This window comes from Myotis yumanensis, unplaced genomic scaffold (genome assembly GCF_028538775.1).
Source record: "Myotis yumanensis isolate MYYU_CA2020_CCGP unplaced genomic scaffold, mMyoYum1.0.hap1 SCAF_24, whole genome shotgun sequence".
Taxonomy (NCBI): domain Eukaryota; kingdom Metazoa; phylum Chordata; class Mammalia; order Chiroptera; family Vespertilionidae; genus Myotis; species Myotis yumanensis.
The window spans coordinates 5,696,615-5,709,758 of NW_027223775.1; the positions used below are offsets into that span (position 1 = coordinate 5,696,615).

General features: G+C 43.7%; 1 pseudogene; it reads right to left on the bottom strand.

Annotated features, from left to right (window-relative positions):
* Positions 1 to 1,994: 1,994 nt before the first annotated feature.
* On the bottom strand, positions 1,995 to 11,693 carry LOC139000456 (histone-lysine N-methyltransferase PRDM9-like; annotated as a pseudogene).
* Between the last annotated feature and the right edge of the window lie 1,451 nt (positions 11,694 to 13,144).

The window sequence follows — 13,144 nt, forward strand, 5'->3', positions numbered from 1 at the left end:
AACTAAAAGCAGTATGGTGGGTAGTCACTCCTAGGATAGTAACTTTACTGACAAGGTCACCCTTTACCTTAACTGAGCCTATCTGTCTTTTTGCATCTGTGATAACATATCCTTGAAATGTCAGGGTAACTTCTTTTTTTCTGGACCCCTTGGGGCACAACCTAGTGTGCCTGGGTGCCAAGACAAATATCACAAATTCCTTCATTGTTATTGTTATCATGTTAATTGTTAACTGTTAATTATCCCGCACCCACCTAATTATGTGTCATGTACCCCACCTACACCACTTCCTTTGATTGCAATGTATTAAAATAGATGAGAAATTGCCATTCTGTGGAGCATTATCCAGTCCACAGCAGCTGCTGTGGTACTGCTGTGGTACTGCTGAGATGCTGCTTCCTGACAATTGTCAAGAGTTTGGCTCAAATAAACTCACTAAAAATCTTTACAGGTTTGAATGTTTTTACCTAAACACTCTCCTTGTCTGTTCCCTGTGAATCTATTCCCCTCTCCCCCTTTCTCTCTTTTCACCTTCACCCCTTACTGATCTCCCTCCCTATTGCTAACTATTCTGGCATATATTTCTACCAGGGTCTGAACCCTGACCTCTGGCTTCTTTATCACATTCTCTAGGTCTGAGAGAGTAGAGATCTTTCTCTGCTATCTTTCTTCTGTCTGTTCACAATGGGCAAACTCTGGGTCTCTCCCTGCCCTCAAGTCAGGCACTCCTCTCTCTCCCCATTCTCCTCTCCTTCTCCACACCCTCCTTATCCAGTCCCCTCCTTATCCAGTCCCTCATCCCACTTCCTTCCCCATAGCTTTTCTGACACCCTAAGGCCTGGCAATACCCCAAACATGCTGGAGACCAAAGAGTCACCCACAGGTTACCAAGGACATGCAGGGGCAGCTGTCGCCCACCAACACAAACTACTGTCCTCTCAATGTGCATGTTCAGGGAGGGCCAGCCTTTCCATTCCAGGCAGGCTTGGGGGACATGCGCCTTCCCAAATCTCTGGGTGGGGGTTGTTGCCATGAAGACTGCAGCTGACCTCAACTTAATGAAGGCCATGATTAGTCCAGGACCCTGCTAATCCTCTGACAGGCCCTTACAGAATTGAGAGAGAGAGAGAGAGAGCTTGGGAGGCATGTGCCATTGTAAAGGCAGCTCTGTTGTCATTTGCCCCCTGAGAAGTTTGCCCATGTGTACATGGCCCCATGCCTGGGTTAGAGGCAGGGATATGAGGAAGAGGCAGCCTGGAGTATTATCTGATCTTTGGGAACAAAGCTACAGGGGGAACAGGGTAGAAACAGGGGTGAGGGTTAAAGAAGGGCCAGGAGGCAATCAGACTGCTAGTGCGCATGCCCAGGGGAGCAGACGCAGCCCGCTGAGATTGGAGTTCATTGGCCCATCAGACTTGATGTAACAAAAGTGTAAAGATACTGTAATTAAGAATTTCCATATGGGTCAGGGGAGGGTTAAACCCTGTGGACCCAGGTACAAGGTCAGTGCACTGCAGGGGCTGCTGTGTGGTTGGCTTCCCAAACACCCTGTGCAGATGAGGTGCAGCCAGAAGTTCTCAGCAAGGGGTGGCAAGGGGGTCTTGTTTCCCAAGTCTATCTCAGTGCCACCTGCCTGTGCTGAGAGAGGCCCTGAGGCTGCCCAGGCTCAATGGGAGGGCAGTGATCTGGGGGAGGTGCATCACTGATCTCATGCTTTGTTCTCAGGGGAGCTGAGTCCATGCAGAGAGAGCAGTGGCATCTGCTTCAGCTCTGAATTGGTTCCCAGTCCATACCCTCTCTCTACCTTCCCTTGTCCACCACTAAAGACCTGGAAGACATGGGCATTGAAAGCTATTCATCATGATTCAAGTTCTAAACTACTTTGTGCCAGAAGCTACCTGTGCTGACTCAACTTTGAATGACACACCAATGGCTGGGTCCCCCCTCCCATTTTATAGATTGGAAACAGGCACAGAGAAGTTGAGAATCTTGCCTTAAGTCGCATAGTTGGTGAGGTCAGAGCTGAGACTCAAATCCTTGTGGACTGAACTGGAGTCCACATGCTGTGCACCATAAGATGTTGATACTAAAGAAGCAGCAATGAGGGAGTGAGGGAGACCAGAGCAGGCACAGGTACATGTAAGGGCAGGCAATGGCACTCTTGTTCAGGCTTACACACAGACTCACTACCTTTGGCTTTCACCTCTGAGGCTACAGAGGTCTGAGGAAACCATGCAAGGATCCAGGAGAAGCCTCTGGCTGGAGGGGGACAGCCTATTGGGAGAAAAGGTCCCAATTCCTAAGAGTACAGGGAATTTTCTTCCCTGCTGAGTCTGTCTCAAATTCCTCTCCCTGGACAGGAACCTAAATTGATGTCACATTTATGCCTTTCCAGTGGATGAGAGTACAAGTCTCTCTGACCCTCCTAGAATACTCTGCTTTTAGTGATAAGGGGGAATAACATATATAGGCTTCAGATTTGTATGGACACAAACTTTATTAAAATGAGGCTAAAGAAACCACGGAGATTGGTTTTGACATCCTGTTAGCACTTAAAGAATTGCTTGTCATGAGAGTGGAGGATTTGTTTAACCAGTTACTTTGGTACTAATTACAATCTTAGGAGAGAGAAAGGGAACAGTAGACTTCCTCTGATGTCCACTCAGAGCTGGATTATGAGGAATGTGGTGACTATATTGGTCCTATGGCTGGAGATATGATTTAGGGCTAATGACTCAGTCACCTTCCCTGAAAGCATAGGGCTTCTTCCCTGAGTGTGTCTTCTGATGTGTGATGAGATGTGACTTCTGTTTAAAGCCTTGCCCACACAACCTGCAAACATAGGGCTTCCCCCCGGTGTGAGTCCTGTGATGTCTTATGAGATCTGATTGAACTGTAAAGCCTTGCCCACACTCCCTGCAAATATAAGGCTTCTCCCCTGAGTGTGTCCTCTTGGGTATGATGAGATCTGACTCTCATGTAAAACCTCGCTCACACCCCCTGAAAACTTAAGGCTTCTCCCCTGAATGTTTTCTCTGATGTGTGATGAGATCTGACTTCTGTGTAAAATCTTGCCCACACTCCTGGCAATGGTTTAGTACCCTGAGTGTGACCTTTGCTGTTTGATGGGATAGAACTTCTGTGTAAAGCCTCCCCCTGACTACCTGCACACACAGGGCTTATCTCCTGAGTGTGTCCTCTGGTGTCTGGTGAAATCTGACTTCTGTGTAAAGCCTTGCTCACGCTCCTCCCTGCAAAAATAAGGCTTTTCCCCTGAGTGCGACCTCTGGTGTATGATGAGATCTGACTTCTGTGTAAAGCTGAACCCACATTCCCTGAAAACATAAGGCTTCTCCCCTGAGTGTGTCCTCTGGTGTCTGATGAAATTTGACTTATTTGTAAAGCCTTGCTCACACTCCCTGAAAACAAAGGGCTTCTCCCCTGAGTGTGTCCTCTGGTGTATGTTCATATGTGACCCATCATTGAAGCCTTGCCCATTGCCTCCATACTTGATTTTTACAATTTTTGACATTCTTACTCCCACAAATAATTTGCCTGTGTTCTTTGGATTCACATTTTGGCCTTTGGTGGGCTCTTCCTCCATTATTCTCTCACACTCACTAGAGCTCCCATTTGTCCTTTTGGAGGTTTGAAAAAGACCCTTAAAATTCTCCTTTAGGCAAAGGTTTGGACCTTTTTTTGATATCTTGAGCTTCAGCTTTGTCACTTCAGGCATGTGTACCAGTATGTTGCTGCTGATAATTCTGAACCTCTGGGCCAGGTTCCTCTGACTGGAGGTGTTTTCTTGCAGATGTTCCTGGCAGAATCTCAGACAGGTGATTGTGTTTCAGATGTTGGCCAAGAAATGGCTGACTAGAAAAGACCATAGAGAAGGAGGGGCATGGGTGGATCTATGACTTTGTTTCTGCTGAAGGAGAAAGTTTTGGTCAGGGCAGGTGTTGACAAGGCAGCTTGTGCCATACACTTTGTCTCCTGGTAAGATATGAGCCACAAATCATTCTTATTGTGTTGACAATGCGAGCATTCAGCCACAAACTGTTTCTTCACAGTCTATTTTTCTTTTTCTTCTTATGCAGTACATTGTCTTCAGAAATCCAGAAAGCCCATATCAAGGTATTTTCTACATATGGCCTGACTGGGGATTTTCAAGGAGCAATAGAGGCCATTTCACATCTTGTATAGATGGAACTACAGTGATCTTTACTTATACATGTTTAATTCTAAGTCATGCTAAAGACAAAAACCACAGGCCCAGCCAGTATATTCAGTGCTTGAGCATCAGCTCATGCTCTGGGAGGTCACTGGTTCTATTCCTGGTCAGGGTACATACCCAGGTTGCTGGCTGCATCCCCAGCAGGGGACGTGCAGGGCACAGCTGATTGATGTTAATGTTTCTATCACTCCCTCTCCCTTCCTCTCTCTTTACAATCAATAAAGACATTAAAAGACAGACAGAGACAGAGAGAGTGAGAAAGAAACCACAGGACCCAATTAGAAATAGCTTCTCTCTCAACTTATCACAAATCTTAAACAGTAAAATATTTCCTTCCTCAAGCCTTACATCTAGTATTCCTATTTGATTTTATTCAGTATTAGCCCATTTCAAGTACAGTAGACAATCCTGTTTCAAAAGTTTCCTTAACCATGCTTCTTCTTACAGTCCTGACTCCCATCCCTCTCCAGCCAACTGCCATTTTCTCTGACTTCGAGATAAAGTAATCTCATGGGGGATTCCTTAGTGAAGTTTATTTTCCCCCAAAATAAATTTTATTGATTTCATAGAGGAAGGGAGAGGGAGATAGAGACAGAAATGTCAATGATGAGAAAGAATAATTGATTGGCTGCCACCTGCATGCACCACACTCGGGATTGAGTCCCCAATCCTGGCATGTGCCCTGACTGGTAATCAAACAGAGACTTCCTGGTTCATAGGTCAACACTGAACCTCTGAGCACTAAAATTAACAAAGCATAATTAAAGAACAGAGAACATGCTACGCTGCAGCTGAAAACTTCTCAGTTGTCCCATTTCATTGAGGAAAGTCCCTAGTACCTCAGCTTGGATCATAGGCACTGTTTCTTCCAGGATGCTAGGCATCTACCAACCTCTGTTCATACCCTCAGTACCAAGACTGAGAGTTGAGTGGCTCTCAGCCAGCTCAATGCCCCACCTCTATTCCTCCTTGCACTAGCTGTTCCCTTTGCCCCAGACCCTGTACACACAGGTATTTTTGTAAATTTTATGTCCTGAGCGAACCCTTCCCTGACCATATGACTCACGGAATCCTCCCCTCACACTGATCCCTAGGCACTTATCCTGGATCAGTTTTCTCCAAAGTACTAATCACTGTGTAATTTTATGCACATGTATGCATGTATGCCTGGGTTTTCCTCCTTCACCAACCAGCTGCTCAGGAGCAGTGATTCTGATCATCCTGTTAATGTGTATTTATAGCTCCTAGAACCCTGTGTGACACAGAATAGAAACTCACATGACAAGTCACCGAAATAATAAATGAATGCATGTTAACATACACATTTCACTTAGAAGTGTGGAGTAAGTTAAGAAGAAACAGCTAGAAGGGTCAGAAAAAAAAAATGCCTTGACAGAACCTGGCTAGAGAACCTCGCTATGTGATCAACTGAATACTGTCTCCGTGTCCTTCCCCCTTTGCTGACTCTTTCCACACCTTTGGAAACCCCTGGACCTGCTGGGGCTGGACCCCAACAGATGGTGCCCAAACAGGAACCCCTAGATACCCAGCTTGAGGGAGAAACCAAGATGGAGGCATAGGTAAACACTGGAGATTGCTGCCTCACACAATCACTTCAAAAATACAACTAAACGACAGAATGGACATCATCCAGAACCACAGGAAGGCTGGCTGAGTGGAAATTCTACAACGAGGAGGAAAGAGAAAAACATACCAAGACTCAGAGGAGGTGCGGTGTGGAAGTAAAATACGGAGGTACAGAGGCACATGAGGAGAGGGTTGGTGGCTGAGGACTGGGTTGTCTTTTTAAATTGGGAGGGGGTCTCAACCTCTGAGCTCCAGTTCTAGGCAAGTCTCTGGGGACCCAGACTCATATGGGAGAAACTGGCATTGGTCGGAACTCGAGGGCAGCATTTTCTCAGAGGTACTTGCAGCAATTGCTGGGACACTGAGAAGCAGGGCCTCTGAGGGTAGTACTGAGGAGCAGCCATAACTGCTCGCTCCACCCTGTTGATCCCCTGGGACCCCGACCTGACCTGCCCAAGCAATGGAGGCTTTTGCATATGAAAGGCCTGGCCCTTTGCAATCTGATAATTACCTAACAAACTGCAGCTGGACCAAGGCCCCAGGGCAACTTGCATTACATCACAGCTGGCTTCTGCTGGATAGCCTCAGGCAGAGGCTAGATTAGCACATTCTTAGAGATTCAGGAGCCACTGTGCCCAGTGGTCAGAGTGGGACCATCCAGATTGCAGCTCCTCGGATTCATAAAGGACAAACTCAAGGGGCAGACTCAGTGAGCACCAAAGCCCCACTGAAGCAAGTCTTGCCCCAGAGGGGTGTCTCCAGCACAGAAGTTCTCCCATTGCAGACACAGCTGATTCTCACAGCAAAATGGCCTGGAGGTCAATCCCTCCCAGTGTTACTTACAACAATCAAGGCTTAAATACAACAAGACTGTGCACAAAGCCCACAAGGGGGTGCACCAAGAGTGTCTACCTCAGGTAATTGGCGAGGCTGAGCCACTGGTTCCTATAGGACACCTAGTACAGAAAGCCACTCTATTGACACAGCGAAGCATAAAAGAAATTCGGAGACAAAGAAACAGGACATAAATGACAGAAATGGGGAAAGCAAACTACTGGATATAGAGTTCAAAACCACACTTATAAGGTTTTTCAAGAATTTTCTAGAAACTGCTGATAAACTTAGTGAGACCCTCAAGAAATCTAATGAGACCCTTGAGGTTGTGATAAAGGACCAACTAGAAATTAAGCATACACTGACTGAAATAAAGAATATTATATAGACTCCCAACAGCGGACTAGAGGATCGCAAGAATCAAGTCAAAGATTTGAAATACAAAGAAGCAAAAAGCACCCAACTGGAAAAGCAAAATGAAAAAAGAATCCAAAAATACGAAGATAGTGTAAGGAGCCTCTGGGACAGCTTCAAGCGTACCAACATCCGAATTATGGGGGTGCCAGAAAAAGAGAGAGAGCAAGACATTGAAAACCTATTTGAAGAAATAATGACAGAAAACTTCCCTACCTGGTGAAAGAAATAGACTTATCAGTCCAGGAGGCACAGAGAACGCCAAACAAAAGGAGTCCAAAGAGGACCACACCAAGACACATCATAATTAAAATACCAAGAGCAAAAGACAAAGAGAGTATCCTAAAAGCAGCAAGAGAAAGACAGTCAGTTATCTACAAGGGAGTACCCATATGACTGTCAGCTGATTTCTCAACAGAAACTTTGCAGGCCAGAAGGGAGTGGCAAGAAATATTCAAAGTGATGATTACCATGAACCTACAACCAAGAATACTTTACCCAGCAAAGCTATCATTCAGAAGTGAAGGTCAGATAAAGAGCTTCACAGATAAGAAAAAGCTAAAGGAGCTCATCATCACTAAACCAGTATTATATGAAATGCTGAAAGGTATCCTTTAAAAAGAGGAAGAAGAAGAAAATGGTAAAGATACAAACTATGAACAACAAATACACATCTATCAACAAGTGAATCTAAAAATCAAGTGAATAAATAATCTGATGAACAGAATAAACTGGTGATTATAATAGAATCAGGGGCATAGAAAGGGAATGGACTGACTATTCTTGGGGGGAAAGGGATGTGGGGGATGCAGGAAGAGACTGAACAAAAATCGTGCACCTATGGATGAGGACAGTGCAGCGAGTGAGGGAGGAGGGGGTGTGGGAAACAGGTGGAGGGGAGTTATGGAGGGAAAAAGAGGAACAACTGTAATAATCTGAACAATAAAGATTTAATTTGTTAAAAAATAAAAAAATGAAAAAGAAAGAAAAAAATGCCTTGGTGAGAGCTGGAAATGCTTGAAAGTTGTCTTTTGCCTCAAGCCTTTCAGCACTACATAATGTTGTGTATTTTGTGCATGAAGCGTTTTTAAAAATAAAACAAAAATTAGGCCTGGCCAGTGTGACTAAGTTAGTTTAACACTGTTCTATGTATCCAGAGATAGCCACTGTGACTCCAGGTTGGGGCACATGCCTAGGTTGTAGGCTTGATACCCTGTAGGGGCATGCAAGAGGCAGCAGACTGATGTTTCTCTCTCTCCTTCCCCTTTATCTGTCTCTATTATCAATAATACAAATAATACAAATAATACAAATAATAATAATAATTAATGAAATAAATACATAATTTTAAAAGGTAGAACAAAAATGTAAAATATTAAAATTTTTTCTAGGAAACAAAGACCTATGTAATTTCTGAAGCATCTGATTTGAAAGTTTACTGAATTTAGAGTGGATTTGACTCCACTACTTAAGAGTTGGGCCATGGAAATTTCTAAGAAGAATTCTTTCTTTCCTTGTTGAGGAAGAGTGGTGCCTACCTCTCCCAACTGCAAGATCTTTTTTCCACTTGCTGCCCCACTTGATGCCCAGCACCTGGCCATATTCTTCCTCATACCAGACCAGCAGCTCACAGCCCACCTTAATGACCTTGCAGGTTCGGTAGAAAATCTGCCTGTGATATTTAAAGGCCACCAGGTTCTGCTCTTCATCATTCTGGGCACAGTTCACATACCTGGGATTGAGGCAGATGAAAGGAAAGAAAACCACAAGTGATGAGTTCCTACTACCTGTCATATCCATGTCCAGCTCCTCACTGATGCGCAAGGCCCTCAGCTCTGATGTCACCCACTCACCCCAGTGCTCCTGGGGAAACTTCTGTTCAATGTCTGAGCCTCTGTCACAGGTCATATGAATTCCTGTCGCCATGTCCGGCTTACTTGGAGTGCTCATCTTGCTTAGTACCATTTCCAAAGCCTGATTCCAGACTTTGCTATAAAACCCGGTGACCTCTAGCTTCATTAAGGTCTAAATCAGGTTCTGTGTCAAACCACAAAACTTGGTTTTTGATCTATGACTCTGCTTCTGGATTAGTTCACATCATTCAATACTCAGACCAAGTATATCTTCTCTTGAAAGGCCTTTCTCAAATAGCTCCACACCTTATTTAGGACATCATTCACTTGCCTCTCCCAGTTTCTCACATAGGTCTCTTTGTCTTAGCAAAATAACACAGAACAATAGTAGTTTATTCATAATCTGTATCCCCTGATGAAAGAGAGCCCTTCAGGAAAGGGGCCCATGACCACTTAACTCTACAAGCTTCAGATCCCAGTTCTAGTTAGAACTGAGGCTGGGATTATTTGCTTCACTCACAGTTTTAGGTTATCCAGGCACTGTGCACTTTTAAAAAATAGGAAAATTATAGTTAAATATTTCTGAAATCAATGTTTCCATGTCTGTCTGCAATAAGTCCTCCATAAGGACAATGGGCTATGTGATCTGTTCAAGTAATAAATTTCTTTGTCTAAACTGGAACATATTGTTTAATTAATGTCAAGTAAATAAAGTGTAAGCCAGGGTCCTCAAGGTTCCCCAGTGCCCAAATTGGAGATATGTATTTTGAGGACATATGCTATACTTTCACCTCCTTTTTTCCTAAATGTCTCTTGATGTGAAAGATCAGTGTATGGGGAAAAAAGAGGAACAGAGGACTGAGGGAGACCACTGTGGGAGGCATGATGGTAAGGAAAGATATATGTGCTTGTGAGGCATGAGTGTCCTCTCTGGCACCCAGAAGCCTATTGACCTTACCACATCCAGTTGGCCTGAGATGTATCCTTTCCATCCACATACTCATAGCACTTTCTCCCTTTGGTGATCTACATTTCAGGAAAAGAAGCTAAAGGCTTTTTTCTCTTTTTTGTGTGGATGAAGCAGAAGAAATATTTTACTCTACTGCCATCAAATCTCTTTCAGTCTACAAGGGGATTCAACTGCCAATGGTGATCACAGGATACTTTTCTTACTCATCATCTACAGGTCTAAGTTAATTTTTCACTAAGAGCAGGAGCCCCACAAGGGATGAGTCCATACCACTTTGTTCCCACTTACCCACTGATCCTTAGAGAGGAGCTCCATGTTCATGCATAGTCTGCCCAGTACACAGAGCTAACCATATTACTCCCATCCATGTCCTAATATGTAGGAGGTGGGGGCTCACCAAGCCACAGGAGGGACATGGGAAGTCAGAACACAGGGTGAGAGGTAAACTTCTCACTAGCCAGGCATATCAATGGTTGGCTGTTTTTATCTTCTGTGATCTGGCCCTCATAAGGGCCAAAGTGCAGGTTAACTGGCAGATCACATTCCTCATTCCACACGCAAGCCCAGCCACAGGTCTGATGGTCTGATTCTCAACTCAGGGGGCAGAGTGAGGGCTGAGCAGTTGGCATGCCCTTTGTCCATTGTCTTTTACAAATGTAGAGGTCCCTTGCACACCACAGCTGTCAATGAAGAAGTTCTTACACTTCTCACAACCTTGAGGCAAGAGCAACAGGGGTTAGCGAAGATGTAGCGCATGTTGCTGGAAATAAAGAACTTCCGAAAGAGCCCAGACACTCACCTTATTGAGCCTCAATCCTGTACTCCAGGTAATGAGAGAAAGAAAATGATTTGGGGACCAATGACCAGATGAAATTATTGCATCAAGACATAACATGCTCCTTGGTGAGGGTCAACTTTCCAAGTCATCATCCTGGGGCTTGCTGACCTCTTGGTACACAGGGCCCTTTCTTTCTCGTAGGCTATTCACCCTCACTTCCATCTCCTCTCTCCTGAGTTCTACATTGGAAAAGAACAGATGAACAAGGGTTGTAGGGTCTGAAACATTAGTCCCTGTCTTGCCAGAAAACACACAATCTCCTCCCATCAAATTATCACCTGCCCTTCAATACACTCTGGTATTTTACTCTGCTAACTAAGAGTCTATGACTCCACACTGACTACCTATGGCCAATTCAATTTTAGTTTCTCGATTTTCCCATTGTCAGGTTCAACTTCCTAATCTTTACACATTCATAAAATATGTAGTGAAAGCACATTACATGTTAGGCATTGAGTAAATGCCTGGGCATACAACACCAAGAATGTATGGTTGCTGTTATCACAGATGAATTTATTTGACAAGTTTCTTGTGTTGATTGTTTTAAATTTAAGTTAATGCTTTGAAATGATATGTGAACCATGTATTCTTATGTTCACTTCACAGATTAACATTCAGGAATTTCGAAAGTTTGTAAGATTTGCTCAAAGCTCCAGTGCTAACTCCAGTCTCAGCTTAGTCCAGCTTCAATCCAGGCCTATGCGAAGTCCACCACACATACCTCGGTCATACTGATCAGCCTTTCTAGAGGACTTAGTGGAACTGAATTCACCAAATTATTTTCTCTTACCCAATTTTGATCTAGGGTGAGGTACTTGCTTCTTCAGGAGTGGACACTGGTTTTTGGGTCTGCTGTGAGCCACTTGTGGTCAGCAAATTTTCAGTTACTGATAATTCCTTCCAACTAGATTCTTTACTTAATGGCACCCTGGATGTTGCCTTCAGTGTGAAAGACACATGCATTTATTTAATTCTTTAGGACTTAAGATATATTTTCATATGCATGACTTTGCTAATTCTTCAACAACTCATGGAAATTCCTGGGGATTTTAGAGGGAAAAGAGAGGGCCTATATGGGAAGTAAATCCGTACTTTATAGCTCTTTCCTTTCTAGAACAGTGAGAATGAGGAATATTGTGAAGAGAATAAAGAAATAGTTGGCAGAGCCCTGATTGGTATGGATCAGTTGGTTGAATGTTGTCCATGCACTGAAGGGTCACCAGTTCAATTTCCAGTCAGGGCACATGGCTGGTTTACAGATTCAATCTCCAGTTGGGGTCATGCAGGAAATTACTGATCAATGTCTTTTTTTCTCTCATTGATATTTCTCTCCCTTCCTCTCTCTCTAAAATCAATAAAAAATATATTTATTAAATAGGAGGGGTTTTTTCCTGCTGCAGACAGAATCCCAGACTCGTCAGCAAAAGCCAGTGGGAGCGCAAGAAGGAACCTGTGGGGAGAGCTTCATGGGGGAAGAAAGTATTGCTCAGAACAGAGTCACGAAGTTGTGAGACCCAAGGCAGACTCAACCTCTGGGCTATAGAGTCCCTGACTACTATACAGCAAGTTGGAGGGGAGATCACTCCCACAAATGTGACATTAACCATAAAGTCCCAATTATAATAGGAAAGCCAAAACAATGCATACAATGGGCATTCCTAGAATAGCCAGCACAGTTGAACAAAGAGACTACACCACTGCACCTCTCAAGACACTTTCTACATAAGGCAATCCCACAAAAACTGGGAGGCATAGCACTTCTATCTAATACAAAGAGAGAGCTAAAATGAGGAGACAAAGAGACAATCCCCAAATTAGAGAAAAGAAGCAATCTCAGAAAAAGAAATAAATGAGATGGAGACATGCAACCTATCAAACAGAGTTCAAAACAATGTTTATAAAAAATGCTTAAATAAATTAGTGCAAATTACAATAGCATGTAAAGTGAAATGGAGGCTAGTAACAAGAACCAGACAGAAATGTAGAATGATATATTTGATATGAAGGACACACTAGAAGGGATTAAAGGTAGATTGAATAAAGCAGAGGACTGAATCAACAATTTGGAAGACAATGTAGAAATAAATACCCAATTAGAGCAGCAACTAGAAATAAGAATTGCAGGAAGATAGCTTAAGAGAGCCCTAGGACAACATGAAATGTAACCACATGTGCATTGCATGAATACCAACAGAAGGGGCAGCAAATGAGCAAGGAACAGATAACCTGTTTAAAGAAATAATGACAGAAAACTTCCCCAACCCGGTGAAGGAAAATATCACACAAGTTCAGAAGGCACAGACAGTCCCATTCAAGATGAATCCAAAGACACATCATAATAAAAATGTTAGAGACAAAGAAAGAATCTTAAAGGCAGTGAGAGAGAGAGAGAGAGAGAGAGAGAGAGAGAGAGA